Genomic DNA, 17,170 nt, shown 5'->3' with positions numbered 1-17,170 from the left:
GAATATACAAATCAATGAGAGGACAGAGCTAAAGCATCACTCCCTTTGAAGGCAGCAAAAGAGAGTAGGTACAGAGGTGTTGGAACCCACTGGCCTCCCTCCCCAAACCCTGTCACCTTCTTAGTGGGGTCTGTACAGGCCCCTGTGCTCTCAGCAACCACACGGAGCTCCCATAGGTAGGGTGCCCATCATGGTGGAGTTGCGCCCCACGCGCGGGGGCTTGCTTCTTAGCTGCTGACTCTCGGTGGCCAGGATTCCATTGAGGCAAATTTTTGCAGCCCATGGGATAATTATCTGCCCTCCTAATTGTCCAGTCCTGTATCTCCCAAGATGATGACTTTTCAGTGTGTGTTGTGATGATGGGGACGAGGTGTCAGTTAGAAGATCTCATGATATTTCCGTGATTACAACATGTTGTAGGTAAGGTAACTCTTTCCATGTTTGGATCGCACACAGAAACAACGATTTGGTCAATTCTTGGAGAGGGTGGAGTTATGTACCCAGTCTTGTACTCCTATTTTTGAAACAATTGACATAAAATAGCCTAAAATAAGAGTGCAGTTACCGTTCATTTCCTTCCTCAATTTTTTATCTTGCTTTATAACAACAATTCCTAGCTGTGGCTGACAGGGCAAAAATGTACAGTATTTTTTATTTTTGTTGTGTCTTGCTTTTTATTTCACTTTCAGTTTTTCAGACTGGTCAATGATTTAAAAAGTTCATTAAAGCTGTGATGCTTTTATCATTGCTTCAGAAAGACAAACTCCAAAATCCAAAGGTTAGCAACCAGAATGTGATTTTAAAGAATGCTTAAAGCAGTTTCATTCTGCTGCTTGTGCTTAACACTGGAAGAAACTCTGAACTGCAGCTGTCTTCTGTGCCAAAAAGTTTTTTAACTTTTGTACACATATTTCTATATATGTTTTAATTTACTGATAGCATTTGATCCATTTGATTTACACTAAGGCTTTATGATTGTCAGATTAGTGTAAAAATGCAAGTAGGAAATTTAAAATGTACCTTTGATTGTTCTATCTTTTTCCATGTCCTTTCTAATATCATGTCAATAGTCTAAAGGAGTTTTCGAAGTGATGCACTGAACATTGTGACTTGTAAGAGAGCTCAACATTGGGTACATCATTTACCAGTTCACTGCTGTCAAAAGCTATTGCATCCTTCCCTCTTGACCCCTTGATTAATCTTTCCATAGTTTTGGTTCTGATATGGTTTTGAAACAGTGTTGATTTTCCCAGGAAGCTTTAAGAGCCTAGGTATCTGCTTTATGCTGTTCGGGCAGCTCAAACAACTGCAGAGGGAATGCAATAATCTCCCCCAGACCTCTGACAGCATCACATTTCCACTGTTTGCACACACCCACCCACCCACACGGTGCCGGGTATGTGCAGCACTGGCAGGAAGAGCTGGGGAGACTCCTGTTTTCTCGGCCATGACCTATGATGCTGCATGATTTTAGGAAAGACCAGGTTAGTTCTGGGAGGAGGGAAGTGTTATAGCTCATTTTCTCTGGTTCTGCACAGAAGTTTTCAACATCAGTGAGAGCATCAGTGTGTATATTCTGATTTCCATCTGTCATGCAAAGCATAAATCCAAAGCACTATGTGAGATCAATCATGCCCAAAATATTTAAAGTTACCTAAAATGTTGGAGAATTTATATCTTACATTTTTCTCCAGAGTCCTGAGTGGTGCAGGCATTCTGTTAATCATATATTACAAGCTCAGGCAACACATTAAGTTTGTAAAATAGATTTATATAACAAAGATGAACCAGAATTAACTGGATCCACAAATGTCTTTCTACTCACAGCTGTCCATAATTGTTTCATTACATTTCTTTGGGTTTTATTCTGTTTTGCTGTGACCTCCTACTGGCAATGTATCTGTAAGGAAAAAAAAAAAGCAAGACATTCTAATGTGTAAGACGTACAAAATAAATCCTGTGACGTTTTCTAATATGTGAATATTCCTAAATGCCAGACTAAAACATCCCTCCAACGGTTTCTTTTACAGACTTTCCTTGTTCCAGAAACTTGGCCTGAGTTAGGAGGAAACCCCATAACTGTCCCTTAAAAGTTGAATTGCATCAGTGTGGGTAAGATGTTGGGCGAAATTCTTTAACGGTGTAATTCCATGAAAATCAGAAATACTACACCAGGGCTGAATCTGCCCCATGGTATAAAATTACCTCCCTAGAGGCAAGACTTTTGGTAACAGTATCGTATTTTAATTATAAGCAGACAATTTGTTTTGGGTTGTATACAGAGCATGAAAATCTAACTGCTATAGGAACTAGCTACATATATGGTGATTTTATTCCACTTTCTAGTGCTGTTTGGTTTATTTTTGTATGATTTGCAGGTGGCTAAATGATCCTATAAACTTCTTTTTACGTACTTGAATAAGCCCCTGTTGAATTTAAGATTTTAAAATATTACAGTGCTGGCTTTAGAACATCATTTATACATTTTGCAATGAGTTTTAAGAGAAAGGCTGCATGTTGTTTATAAAATGGGAAGTCCAGATTCCAGTTAACGATCTTACCCTTGGAGAACAGACAATTATATTTTTTTACGAATTAACAGATGCTGACGGTACGTTGCCTCCCGTGACTGTGTTCACTAGTGTCTGAATTCAAAGGGCAAAATAGGATTTGTCTGTTGTAGAAAGTCCCCGGCATGGCAACAGGACATGCTGCTTGAAGTGTGCTTGAGCTTTCTTCAACCCTTCTCCACGCTGACTGGATTTTGGCATCACTGTATGATATATCACCACTGTAACAAACTGGTTCATGTAAGCTGGTCATACTCTATGGAAAAAGTCTTGAAGGGATGTTGCAGAAAAATATTTAACCTCTGTTAGTTATTTTTCACGAGATGTAAGGTATTGAGAAATCTGAGGAGCTTGACAGATTTTCACAGCTTGGCTTGTGAAATTCATTTCCAGCTCAACAGATTGTGTTTTCACGATTTTGCACGTCTGGATTTTGGCATAGAGCTATGATGGAAGATGTCTCTGGCAAATCTGCCTCCCAGACAGAGCGGGGCAGTATGTCTGCTCCTGGTCAGTGAGGAGTCCAGTCCGGTCTGTGAGTTGTAACCTACCTGCCCTCACCTATGTAGTTTCTGTTCCAGAAGGCAAAGGCTGCACAGCTGTAGTTGGCACTGACATCAGTGATCTCAGGAATTACTAAAATAGAAATGTTAAAGTCATATTTCTAATATTTAAGGAGTGTAAAGGGATATGCAAAAGTTGCAGGGGTATCTGTGCTGTGTGCTCACAGACTGATCCTGTTCTGGGGAGCAAACAGAACATTTTCACGTGCCGGCAACACGATGGGTACAGCAACAATGTGTGCAAAGATTATTGAGCATCCCCTCCGCTACACCACAGCAGTGGGCTTCTCTTCTGGCCAAGCATTTGGGCGGGGAGGGGGTCTTCTCCTTAACCTAATCTGTGGTGATCCAGCAGTCTTCCCACAGGGAAACGAGTTGGTGAAAACATGACTTTAAGCCAGAATTTTTTCAGTATTCACACCACAGAAGGAGTTTGTAAAGGTGGGAAGAGTCGTGCACGTTCTTCCTTTGTGTATCGCTGTTCGGCAACAAAGTCATCCTATTTTCCCACACGGATCACATGGTGTCACAGAACTTCACTTATTCTTATGGCATGGGCAGTGCGGTTTTGAAAGAAAAATCCCCGTGCTGTCTGGAATGCTCAACTGTTGGGTACCAGAGTCAGAAAACATCCTGCCTGCCGTGAACGTTAGGAAAACAGAGCAGCCCTGACCCAAGTGCCAAGTGGTTTTTTGGAAGGCTCACTCCCCTGAGAATAAAGGATATTGGTACCCAGCCAAGAAGGCAGGCAGGAACAGGCCCTGGGCAAGACACTGGAATTTTGGTGGAGCCTGAAATATTGGATGCTTGTTTGTACCAGGTTCTGACTTTTGTATTAAAAGGTGAGCTACCCAAAATGTAAGGAAACAGGCCACAAAAGGATAAAATCTGAATTATTTTTCTAGCTATATTTAGAGCCGTGTAAAACAGGGATTTCCCTTTTTGGCTGCTCTAGTATCTAAGAGTAACTTAATATCTCTGTTAAAAACAGAAAAAGTTCCCCAAAGGAAATTTCCTTTTTTTCCTACTGTACAGTCAAAAATCCCTTCTTGTCGTTGCATAGTATTCAGTTGGTTTTTACTTCCCTATTTCCCTGTTTGAATGAATAGTCCTAGTCTAATGACTCAGTAAGCATTTCATCCAGAGTATTCCCCAGCTTCTATTTCCTATACCAGTGTTATACTGCTTCTTAAAAATGAGATTGAAAACCATCCTCAGGTGCTTGTATTAACTGCCTAAGCAAGCACGTGTTACACGACCCTTTATACATCTTTTCTTCCCTTCAGTTATGCTCATCAATACCTAGGCAAGCAGAATTTTTGAATGCTCAGAGATCCATTTCTGCTTCTGTAAGTAAAACAATCTGCTTATCTGCATGTTTTGTTTTGGTAGATGAATTAGTTTTAGATGAAGTTTTCTGCATAGAAATTCTTGAAAACGCCACACGTAAGTGGTAAAATTGCAAAAGAGGAGGAGATTGTATATATAGATAGATTTTATATTATTCATTTCCTCTTTATCTTAAATTGAGAAAGTTTTGAGAGAGAATAGGTTAGATACCTTTGTGGCTTTATTTCTACTGTTGCAAAGCAGCTCAGTAGCCAGCATGGCTGCTCTTAAAGCTTCCACCTCCTCTGAAAAAACTTAGGTAATGTGAAGTTGTCCTAGCAATGCTACTTATGCCGTCCTTGGCCTCACTGAAGGCTACTGGATGAGAATATGCCCTGAGAGTCTCTCTTTTATCTGTGCTGAAGTTTGGCACTGAACCTGTGTAAGAACTTTTTTTTCCCCCCTGGTGGTAGTTTCAGTTATCAATATGTACCCACACTTTCTGATTTGGGGCCCAAAAGAAAGCCCCAAAGCCATTTCGGTTCAGCCTCTGGGGTTGAAGTGCACCCCGCTAGACTGAAAGATCTTGTCTGGTATATTTGAGAATCCTGAATCACCGGATTCAGAAATGCCAACAATTTTTGCACTCACTTATTTTTGCAAAATGCCAGCATTCGCATTTCCAGCAAGGCGATGGTGGGCAATTCAGCAAGTCATTCTGCATGTAGTTTTCTACTAGGGCGTCTCACTTGTGTACATGCGCGCTCCTGAAATGACGGTTTGCACTAACATTTAACAGGAGGCTGGGATGCTGGGCCAGAGCTTGCATCCAGGGAGGCCAAGAGATGTTTTTGTGTTGATCTCAGTGGAGCGGGACTGGATCTTTATTTCCTTGACAAGGCTGGAAAACGTTCATTCTGTCTCTTTCCCCTTCACACACATATTTTCTTTTCTTTATAGAATAAGTCATTTGTCTTTATCTCACCATTCACCTCTCTCTTTGATTGCAGTTAATGGAATTGTCACCTTTATGTACTCATGTTCCATTTCTCAACCTGTCTGGACTTTGGCCTCCAAAGGTTACCACTGCTAGTGAAGTAATATGATTAAGTGAGTCTTTTTAGACAGATTTATGCAAGATTTCTTCTCCAGCAAGTGTCACATCTAGTCTAGTTCTGCAAAAGAGAATATTTCAAAGATGCCAACTGTCATCTAAAACCACTAAATTGTTCTGCAGTGCTGGTTGAGAGGACTGCAGGCCATCTCAGAGCAATGCTGATTTACGCTACCTGAAGCTGTACCCCTACAGCTTGAAATACGGGCTTTTGTTAATAATGAAAAAAAGAATGTTCCTGTCTCACAGAAAGCACATTTAAAATGGAATTTTCATTAGTTACTCTGTAATGAAAAGGCAAAAGGCTATATTTTAAGTGAATCTGTCCAGAATCTTGGAAAAAGAGGGAGGTTATTCGAAGCAGTAATATCTGAAGCAGAACTACAACAGCCACACTCTAAATAGAAAAAAGTGGTCTTGTGTTCCATTTAAGGTACATATATCTACAAGATATTTTCAAGTTTATAGAAAGATTTTGAAATTACAGAGGATTCACTGCACGCATCTACTTTTCTTGCATTTGGTATGAAGCACAAATTAATCACCATTATTCTGCACTAATATAACACCTCTTAACCCTCAGCTTTCAGAATATTTCAAAGGAGTAATGAATTAAGCCTCATGTGGTCTTGGGAATATGTGATAATCTAAACTCTGATCTTTCGTTTAAAATAAAAGCATTTTCAGGACTTTGGTTTTGGAGGCTGGAGATCTTGTAACTGTTCTTGAAAATATCTTCATTTGTCAGCCCCTTGGAAAGAAACCATGTGAGTGCTAGAGAAGTGTAATGAAATGGAAAAATGCGTTAAGGAAAAGTTAATACATTTGTCTGTACTTAGACATTTTTTTTCCCCCTGCTATTTATTGGAGCAAAAAGACCTGGATAAATCGAGATACTAATGTGATATATGTGTAGAAAAGGCAAAATTGATCCCTGTCTGTAACTAAAAGGGTGCATAGGGAATTATTATTGCCACTGTCAACTCAGTAGCAAGACATCATTTTGAATGTTGGGCTGTGATCACTCATGTTCAGAAAGGATGAATTCTGACTGAAACAAGTGCAGAGAAAACTTATTAGATAATCCAAAACTTGCTGTTATGAAAGAAAATGTAGATGGTTAATGTTTAACTTGGCAAAACAAAAGTTAAGAAGGGATGTAAATGGTGTCTACATATACACTATGGGAGCAGAACAAGCATTATTTGTATTAAAAGAAAGTGTCAGCCATCTATGAATATACAGAGGACAAAATGTTTTTAATGAACAGAGGAATAGGATTCTGGAACAAAACAGCGAAGAAGGGAGATAGTTGGGAGGGCGAAGAGCAAGAGCTATAAACGGGAGGTCAGCATGTGTACGGAAGGGTTTATAGGATTTGATTGTCAGCGAGAGTAGAAGCACACTCAGGTCTGTTTCTCTGGGCTTCATTTTACTGCTTTTCAGTTGAACAAAACATTTTGGTATATCCACAGTCACAGTACTTTGTTTTGGGTCACTGAACTAAAGTGAAACAGCTTGTTTGTGTCTCTGAACTTAATACTCTCCGTGGTGCACTTCCTTGGTCAGAGCGGTAGCCTTACGCTACGATTTGTTCCCATGGGCCAGGTGCCCGCGTGCCTGGGCCGGTCTGACTCAGATCGGGATGTATAGGTCTCAGAAGAGAGAAATTTGCATCCCACTACAGGAGGTGCAGACCTCCCGGGGAGCAAAGCAGAGCATGAGAGCACACGCTCCCACCGTGCAATGAGCTGACTTGGAATTACAGTCAGGAGGGTGGTATCTGTCTATTCAAAGAAAAACATTTGGACCAATGCAAGAAAACTCCAAATACTTCAGTTTGGGTCTAATGTCCTTTCCTACCCCGCCTAGACACAAGGTATTCCCAACGGAAAGTCAATTTTCACCCAGAAGATTTCAGTTTTGTAGAAGTAGTGTTTTCCATCAGAAAATCATTCCAACGGAAAATTACTAACTGGTTCTAATACAAAGTGACTAGCGAAGCTCTCAAAATGATTCAGTGGCAAAGCTGGAATGAGAACCCACAGCTCCTGACCACGAACCCTGTGCTCTAACCACGAGACAACACTCATCTTTCCCTGAGCAAGGTTGTTCCTGCAGTATTTCTGCCTGGGCCAAAGTGGGAAAACTCTGGAAATGTTGCAAGAGAGCTTTTTGCTACACGATTTCCTGCTGTAGAATATTTGGGGGATAACGGGAAAAATCCCCGGTGGCTCCCTGGGGCCTCTTCAGAAGTGTTTGGACATCATGGGAATGTGAGGGTTTCCATCCGCTCCTCCCTACGTGGGTTGTGGAGGGAGGTGGTGGGGTCTGGTCCTACCCACCGCCATAGCGCACAGCTGCTGCTGGCCGGTCTCTCTGTTTTCAAGGGATGCATTTGAGGGGATCCTACTGCCCTGCCCTGTCCTCCATTTTAAGCAGACCTTAAATAAACTGAGGGTTTATTCCTGACATCAGGAATTTTACCAGTTTTCAGGTAAAACTCCCAAACGGAGTAACCCCGCGCAGCATAACTCACGGCCTGCAGTCCCGTTTTATTTATTTAAGAAGCGAGTATATATTTATGGGTCAAGGTGGGGGATGTCCTCAGTCCAGACATACCCTTCTGCTCTTTCCCCTGTATTGATTCTCCCCTTGGCTCTCGCTGTGGCTTCTTGCACCGCTTAAATGCGAAATGCTTCTGCAACCCCCAATATTTCTGCATTCTTGTAGGACAACAGGGCTGCGGCTGAGAAATACGATTTGGCAACAGCCCCTTTAACGAAAAGAGCCACCGCCCCCACCCCCCCTCCTTGTTTCTGTTTTATTCGCTTTTAAATAAAGGAGAAATACGATTCCCTTTCCGAGGCAAAAATACTCGTATCAGTTGAATTCCTGACAGGGCGCAGTGCACTCTCGGCTTTCCAGGGCAGTGCAGTTTGACAGCTATGCCTAACACACAGCAGATCCCTTTAACGGCGCTGGGGGCGAGAGCTCCACACGCGGGCCCCCAAATGCAAACCAGATGCCGGCACCGGCCGGCTCAGCCTTCAAAGGCGAGCGGGGGAGGCTCGGCCGCTCCCGCCTCCCCTTCCCCGCCCCGACGGGGAACGGCAGCGCAAGCGCGGCCGGGCCCGGGGAGGCTGGGCGGCGGGGGGGGAAAGAAGCGCGGCGGGCTTCCCGGCAGCGGCCGGCGGTCAGGAAATTGCCCTGTCAGGAAAAGCGCGGTTTCTCTAGCCCGCTCCCTGCGCAGCTAATATAGTGTTTCAGTTTGGACAAGTAAGTGACTGACGCTAGCCGAGGCCCGGTGGCGACTAGCCGCGGCCGGGCGGGCTTCTCCTCAGCCAGGCGAGGCTGGGCGCCGCCCCTGAGGGGGGAGCGCGCGCTCCCTCAGGCCCGCGCGCGCCGCCGGCGGCCGTTGACGGCGGCGGCTGGGCTGGGCTCGGCTCCTTCCCTGTTCGTGAGGTGCTGCTGGTTGAGAAACCCTGTCGCGTTTGTGGTGTTGGTTTGGGTTTTTTTTTGTTTGGTTTTTTTTTTTTTTTATTTTTAATTAAAAAACCTGCGATGGCCGTGTGTAACACCCATCTCCGGCCTTCTCCCCAGGGAACCCCTCTCGCCGCACCCCCCGAGGCCGCATGCAGCTTGCCCAGGGCGTTCGCTGGCTGCGCGATTAAATTGTTCCGAAGTGGTTTCAGAGCCTGGTTTTCGCGTCGCTGGTGGGGCATTACAGGATTTACGTTCTAGCCTCCCAAGCCTGGCTTCCCGAAGTTTGCTTTTACTGATGGTTCTCAACAGCACAGCCTATATATAACGCCTAAATTTAATGAGAACGGGTCTGCCCTTTTTCACGGTCCCTTTGCGTTGACAGGCTCCAGGCAGCACAGGGGGTGCGCAGAGCCTGGGGAGGCACTTGAGATTTTGCAGGGTTGGGGTAGGCACGTCCCTTCCTCCCAATGCCTCCTGCTGCAGACGGCAGTGTAGGGAGTCACCATTTTCCCTGCTGCCTTTCCCTGAGCTTTAAATGGCAGCGCTCCGATGACCTGACGTAGGCAGGTGGGACATACATCACTTACGTACTTCCGTAATCCTCCAGATCCCTGGGAGATTTCCTTAAATGTATTTCTTGCCCTTACTCAAGTTGGTAGTTTCCAGTCTTGTGGCTCTGGCACAGGTATTGCTGGCAGTGGTGTCCTCTCGCTGCTTGCTTCCATCGCTGCCTCCTTCCGCCTCTTGCAGCTCCGTTTTCTCGCACCTTTGCAGCACTGTCTCCTTTGTATGGCGGTTGCTCCTGCGTTCTCATAAAGCTTGTGGGCTGGCATGGAGCCCACCCCAATAACCTGGTGGAGTTTACTTGTGTTTGGCTCCAGACCTCCCCATAATGGCCGTGTTCCTCGCTAGTGACGTGCTCTGCACCATTTAGGAACTGGTGACCTTGCAGATTCTTTCTCTGCTGAGGTGCCTGGGACTTGTTAGCTAGTTTAATAAATTTAGCATCAGTGCCTCTTCTCTGGAGAACACTTAAATGTCGGGGAAGGAGAGGAGGGGGCTCTCTCATCTCTTGAGGTTCTTAGAAAGTAATAAACAGACCCATTACTGTGAAGGTGGTCTCGTTTTTCATACTCATGTATTCCCTCGTCCTGGAAGATCATTTGCTTAATTTATTGAAATTAACTTTTTTCTAAATGTACTTAAATATAGTACAAAAACATACTGAAATTTTAAAGTGTCTTTAAATGTTAATGGCCCCCTTTCCTTCAGGAATATGTACTTGCATATGGTAAAAAAAAAAAAAGGCAGCTCTTTTTTTTTTTTCCTGGGAAGGGTGCCTGGGACAGGAGGATGAAAGAGGAAAACGGGGGGAATTGGGTTCTTGTAGGTACAGCTGTTCCCAGCTGTAAGAATCAGGGCAGAAATAAATTTAGAGTGTCAGGAGAGACTAAATAAACTGGTACTGTGCTGGGAAGTTTTTATGGGTATTCTTAGCCACTTTTGTTACTCTGTCCTGTGTTGCTAACAGTCCTACAGCTAAGTTATATTTGAAACTGCTGCTTCTTTTGAAAAAGTCATCCTCTTCCCAAATAAGGGCTCTTAGCCATTTTGTTTCTTGTACTTCCTCAATAAGTCTGCCTTCTCTCTTTCAATAAGCTGTTCTTCATTTAAGCATTCTTTTGATTCTGTTAGAGGTTGATCTGTTTCCTGAGAACTAGTAGACTTACAGGAGAGGATCAGAACAGCTCTCCTGCGAGTTCCTGTTTTGTATCTTGGGCTTTTCTAATGACTTAAATTGAATTTTTTTCCCTGGTACCTGCCATTGCAATATCAAAGAGCCTGGTGTGCAAAATCAACAGTAGTGGTATGGCCTTGGTAGAAAGGTGTTTCTGAGCTTCATTTTCAAAGGGAAGTCTCTGGTCAGCATTGTCTGGCTTTTTGGCTTGTGTTAATACCTTCTGGTTGGTGCCTTGAGCTGCCTTCAGTTTCCCCTCTGCATTTCCATGTGTGAAAGGGAAAGTACGCAGACCGTTCATAAAATAAAGTTTGAAAATTTTGTGACCTTCAGCTGTTTGAGGCAAGCAAGCTTATAAGCCCTTGACTTCTGGTATGTTTTGAGAAAGTCATTGAAGGGAACTTACAGAGGGGTGTTGGTCTGATACCCTTTCAGGCTTGTCTTTGTAGGAGTTTGAAATTATGAGACTGATTGGATCATTAAGAAGGCAGATTTTGCATTGATAAAAACAAACCAAAGAAACAAAACCCTCCAGCTGTGTATGTAGGGAGAAGGAAGAGAACTCACATGAGCAGATGTGATTCTTCCTTCACTGTAAAAAAGAAAGGGATGTAGACATGTTATACATGTACAGTCTATCTAGATATCTGATTTTTGTGCAGAATTTATGTTTCTTTTAACCTAAGCTAATGTGCAACCTCTCTTCCTCATCAGTAATTGTGACAGGAACTTCAGGGCTAGTGTTTTTGGAATTGCAGCCCAAATAAATGTTTAATTTTAAAATTACAGATTACTTAGGGCTGTCATTCTCATGCTCTTACTATGCAAGAGTGAACAAATACTGTATAGTAAACTGTGGATTCAGCTTATAGACACATGTTTGCTTCTGGGCTGAGCGTCTTGAAAGAAGTGGTTTACAGCATGTCTTTAAAAATTGATTTCACTGTTGCATCTACTACTGGCCTAAATGTTCCAGTATCTGCCAGGAGTAATTATAGACAGTTGGTTCAGATGTTGCTTAAATGTGTAAGCCTTGATGGGAAATGCAGTGGATTTCAGCCAGAATGCTAATTTTGATGTTTTGTCATTTCATAAAACTGTGAACTCAGAACAAATTATTTTTATACTGATCTGCTGATACGTAATCACACAGCTAGTGCCAAATTCAACCTTGATGTAGCACTGGAATCTACAGATGTGATTAGAGTTAGACTATCAGCATTAACTAAAGTTGGCTAATTTGATATCCACAGTAGCATGATGGCTTTATTTACCCAGGATTCCAGGTCAGTGTATGTACCCTGCACTGAAGTTCATGGTGCTGAGGCTTGTTTGCTCCAGGAATGCAATTTAAAGCTAGTGTGTGTCTGTGGTTACGTGAACTGTAATTGTGCCTTCTGAAGTGCATTCTACTCCAAGTTATATTTTATGATTTAAACAGATATTTTATAAATTAACATTATCGTGCTAGGGATGTGTTTACTGTGCACTGCTTTTTTTGTGTTTTGTTGTTTGTTTGTTTGTTTATTTGTTTCTCCATTCCCATTATACCTCAGAAAAGAATGAAAAAAATACAAAAGTCACAGTACAGGAATCTGCCTCTCTTTTACAGGCAATGAATGGAGATTGTTCTTTCTGTCCAGCATGGGGTAGGTTAAAGTGACAGAGACATAGGAATAAGAAAGATCTTCCTTAGCACTAGTTTAATAAGCTGACGGATCCAACCACTTGGATCCATCAGTCATTTTGGAGCCTGTTACCTCCTTTCAACTAGTCATGAAGCTGTTACAGCTAGAATTTATGTAATAATCAGATGGCTTTTTTTTCCACCTCACAGTCAATGTAAACAAGATAGTGTCTTCTTTCAGAGCTTCAAGCATTCTGCAGTGTCATTTGGGACATGTCTGTCTGCCAGATCATTAGTACAGCCTTTAGGGATGCATGCAGCTGCGGTGTCAGAGGAGGGAATAGATCTAAATAGGTTGGTGTGCATGAATTGTATTGATTGCCATTTTCAGGGTGCGGAGAAGAAAGGGTGCTGCCATATACCCTCTTAATTCCTTAGGTTTTCCTGAGTGAGAATTGTGTCTTGGCATAAACTGATCAACATTTCCTCTGTTTGACAAACTGTAGGTTATGGCAAGCATTCAAAATCCTGCAGACGTGTGAATGCACCTGTGACGTTCAGAAGTGTCAAGAGTTTAATCCTGAACTACTAATATGGCTGGGAGTTTCGCCACTGACTTTAATGGATGCAGGATCAGACCCTGCTTTTGAAGTGACAGCCCAGTCCAAGCAGGGCCAACAGAGCCCCAGAGGGATTTGGAGCTGTTAGGTTTCCCCAGTAGTGCGAGCCTTCTCATCTCATTTTGTGTGTTCTGGTGGCTCTTTGCTCAGCCTTCCTTCTTCCTGAGAGCTCCTCTCTGCAGCTGTTTCCTGCGGTTCCTGGTGTTAGATGAGCAGTGAGGCAGAGTGCGCTGAACTTCTTTCTTTTGTGCAGCATGGTTAGAGGCTGGGGAACAAATGGGGCAGCCCAGTTGTTTACCGCTGTCACACTGATAATCTTAGAGTGAGAGAGCTGGTCTGTCTGTGCTCTCACAGGCTGTCTCTGACCAGGCAGCCTGGCAGCTTTGCGAGGCATGCTGTGACATTAGTCTCATGCCTGTTGCAATGCAGAGCCTATCGGGGCATGCAACAACCATGTGGGTGCCTTGGTCTTCCTTCCAAAGAAGATCAGGGTGAGCGGTAGCCTTAAGTCTTCTCCAAGCGTGTAGCTGGGAGGAGCTCCCGGGTTCCTCTGTTTAGCCATACTTTGAGGGCCAGTGTTTTGGGAACCGCCTGAAGTTTGAAATCCCTGGCCTTCCATAGCCACCTCTCTGCTCCAAAGCAGCACCTCTCCTTTGACACCAACACGTTATTTTTCTGCTGTGAGCGTCTCTGAGCAATATCTCTACTTGCCCAAAGCGGTCTTGGGATCATTGCTTGCTGCTTATTAATACTTACTACTGCACTGTATGATGCTACTTATTATTGCCACATCCATGAACAGTCAGAGAGCAGAAAAATGCTTTTTGATTTACCTGACCATGTTAAGGTTGTGAATTCAGCTCATCATCCATGGTCTGTAGATAGCTGCAGTAAGCCTTCTGGGGATGACTGAGAATGCAATGTAAGCATGACTGCATGGAGAAGGTAAATACGGAGCAATTGCTTAATGTCTCCTCTACCTCAGGAGCTCGGGCCCATCAAACAAAACTAACAGGTGGCACCCTCAGAACAAATGAAAGGACTTTTTCTTGCATTGTTTACACAGAACTTTATAACTCACTACCACAGTAGATTGCAGTTACAAAAATTTCCCTGGATTCAAAAAAAGCACAAACATTTTCAGAGAGGAAAAAGCCTTCAAGGTCTGCTAATCTTAAAGATAAAATTTCTGGCTCAGGAAGTGCCTCTACAATAGCAGGAGGAGGAAGGTGTCTTGGGGAAGTATTGCTGGATGAAAAGGACAGGCATATCTTTTCTTATGGCTTCTGCTCTTTATGGCAGGATACTGTACTAATTGGACCTTTCATCTGACCCAGTGCAGCCACGCTCTTCTCTTTAATCAGGGTACAGAATGCCGTTGCTCTTATTTGATCAGTGGTACTATGGGCTGTATCTGCCAGTGTGAGTTCAAGAGAGAAACTGGAAGGAGAGTGTAATTTTTCTGTTTTAGTACAAATCTCTTCTAGAGCAGATGATAAACAACTCTGTTGTATATTTAAGAGCCTGATATTTGTTGACACTGGTCATGCTGACATCTTTCTGCTGTTCATGAGTGAGATATCTATGTAGGCAGTAGAAGCTGAAAATAAATAAATTTTGGATCTCATTTCTTAGAAAAACTTGCTTAGTCATTTTTATTTCTCTGCTAATTAGTTACACAAGAATAAACCGGGATATGTCTTGCTTTATATCAGAGCAGGTGGAAGTAGTTTGGTCTGAAAGTATTTAAGATAGAAAAGATAGAATTAAAGGGCAGAAGGCAGCGATGAAGTAATGGCTTTGTCTTGGACACTGAGAGAGGGTGAAAAAAAAAAGATACGGAGAGACATTACAGAAGATTAGTACATAGTGAATTATTTATAGAGAGAAAAGGAGATACTAGAAAGTAGTGGAATATTTTCAGTCCTGTGGTGGGATTTACTGAGACTACGTTACGGTGTTGGGGGGGCAATTGGGAGGGTTTTGGTGGAACAGTCTAGGTACTATGGGACTGGGAGTTGGGGTCTGATTCTACTACTAAAATGTAGTCCCTTCCACTATTTGAAGCTTTTTTTCCTTGTTCTAAGATGTGAGAAAGCTCCACAGAATTTACCAGAGAATGGATAAAATAATCTAGAAGTGTGTGGTTTTTAGTGAAGAAGCATACTTTCCAGCTTGTTTTTTATTTATTCCAGTTTTGTTATTGTTAACACAGTCCTCGCATTCCTAAGACGGAGATCTCCTGCATGTACGTGTTTCTGTTTTGGGAAGGGAAAAGGGGAGATGAGGTGTGCTTTTGTTCCTTGTTTTTGTTTTGTTTGCTGTTAGGTAGCTGAAAAATAAATGCTTGTTGATAGTTATAGCATAGTCCCTTGGGCATTTAAGGGTATTATTCTATATTAGTACTGCCCTTCAACGCAGCATTAGAATTCCCCATCTGCTCCCACTCTCCCACACAGACATGTGCCTTCTTTGTCTCTTCACATCCAAACAGGAATTAAAGATCCTGGAAGAGGAAAGGGAGTTCACTGTCTTCAAGAAGAGATTGCCACTCTACCACCACCACCACCACTTTTGTTAGTTTACTGTAACCCTAGAAAGCCAACGAACTGCTGAATTTCCAATATAATGTCAAAAATGCTTCTTTAGTTTTATCTCTTCTACAATTGAAAAACAGCTTTTATTTAACATGTTTAGATCTTTTCACATTAAGATTATGAAGCCTAATTTGAGCCTGTTAATCTTTTTCTCAGTAATCCATAGGAGAGCACAGCTGCACTACTAAAAACATACTGTTTATCCATGATCACTGGGTCTGGGCAGCCTGCAGCGTTCCAAAGATCAAAGTTTAAAACAGACGTGCCAGTCCTTCATAATTCTTTGTATTTAAGCACACGATACCACAAAATCTGTACTTGCCGCTGATAAATACTTCTGCTGAGCTTCGGCCTGCGTGCATGTGAGTGTGCAGCCTTCCTGTACTGTAGCTTTAACAGAAAGGTACGTCCTGGCAGTTTGATAACCGTGAAGTAAGGTAGGACAGACTGAGTTTAGTAGTGAGTTGTAATTGATCAGTCATCTGGTTACTTAGTCGTTCCTTTTAAATTAAAGTAAATAATGTTAAGGATTTTCTTTTTTTAAAGAAATATTTTTGCAAGTGACAGTTTCACCCCTCCTTTTTTTTTCATTGCCTATGTGGGAAAACTAGCACATTTGTTTAAGGATAAACTGGGAAGTCTGTGGTTTCCAGCATGCACATTTTGAATAATATTTATACAGACTATTATTTAATGGGCCATATAAATATTTATCATATGCTGTAGCCCTTTGATCATAAATGCTTGTTTGAAAAGCCATTCTGTCCCTGCTGTGATTTGCAAAGAAAGAGGCCATTGCTGTTTTAGTGCTTGGAGGGAATTTTGGCTTCTTGTCCTCTCTTAGCAGTTACTGTCGTGGACTAACATGGTCAAGCTGGACATGTCTTTTAAAAAATCCCCCCCCCCTCTTTCTGTTTGCACATTCAAATAATAGGTTGTAAATATGAGGTCCTAATTCTGCAATGGACAGGCAAAGCTGTATTGAAGTTTTGGAGGCCTTTTTCTTGGCTGCAAGAAGCCAGGCTTCCTGAGTTAGGTACTTCAAGAGTATAGAAGGTAGTGGTATTATCACCACTGCTTTCCATCACTTGGGAACTCCATAAACATGCATCATCCATGCATCAAATATTTTGGTGTCTTGTTAGGAATATTGCACTTGAGGAATTGACCTGTCTGACTGGGCCTTTAGGACTTTTTATAACAATCATTTTTCTAGTTTGCTGTTTTCCTCATGATTGTATTGGCTGCAGAAGCTGTATGCTAAGAATCCAGTAGATACAAAATCCAAATCAAAGTTTTATTTGCACAACAAAGTTTTATTTGCACAGCAAAGTTTTCTTTGCACGTGGCAATGAATGTTGGTGTCCGGATTCCAAAGCAAGAATTTTGTGCTGGGACCTTCTTCTACCTCTGAACTCCATTAAAGAGTGTCTTCATTTCTGATTTGGAGCTTCCTCTTGTACCAAAGGAACCTTCTGTAAACAAAAATGAATTACAACATTCCTCTTTGAATTCTTATTAAAGTA

General features: G+C 42.5%; 1 protein-coding gene and 1 long non-coding RNA gene across 20 annotated transcripts in view; one reads left to right on the top strand and one right to left on the bottom strand.

The window, feature by feature from the left end:
- Nucleotides 1-17,170, top strand: part of FGGY (FGGY carbohydrate kinase domain containing) — a 326,148-nt gene that overhangs the window by 170,456 nt on the left and 138,522 nt on the right. For 3 of the 19 annotated variants that reach the window (XM_069788598.1, XM_069788588.1, XM_069788597.1), the window contains one exon: nt 2,031-2,112. The exons of 14 other annotated variants lie outside the window; for them this stretch is intronic. The gene's annotated coding sequence lies outside the window, so the exon portion shown is untranslated. Of the gene's footprint in view, nt 1-2,030; nt 2,113-8,709; nt 8,856-15,987; nt 16,007-17,170 lie in introns of those variants that run through there. 2 more of the 19 variants (XM_069788600.1, XM_069788601.1) reach the window with 2 other exon arrangements.
- On the bottom strand, nt 1,751-10,165 carry LOC138686344 (uncharacterized). The gene is made up of 2 exons (XR_011325681.1): nt 9,654-10,165; nt 1,751-1,900 (listed from the first exon to the last, which is right to left on the bottom strand). It is a non-coding gene; the product is annotated as an uncharacterized lncRNA (long non-coding RNA).

Source organism: Haliaeetus albicilla, chromosome 8 (assembly GCF_947461875.1).
Source record: "Haliaeetus albicilla chromosome 8, bHalAlb1.1, whole genome shotgun sequence".
Lineage (NCBI taxonomy): Eukaryota > Metazoa > Chordata > Aves > Accipitriformes > Accipitridae > Haliaeetus > Haliaeetus albicilla.
The sequence above is the reverse complement of the archived record's forward strand: the minus strand, read 5'-3'. Positions and strand labels throughout refer to the sequence as shown.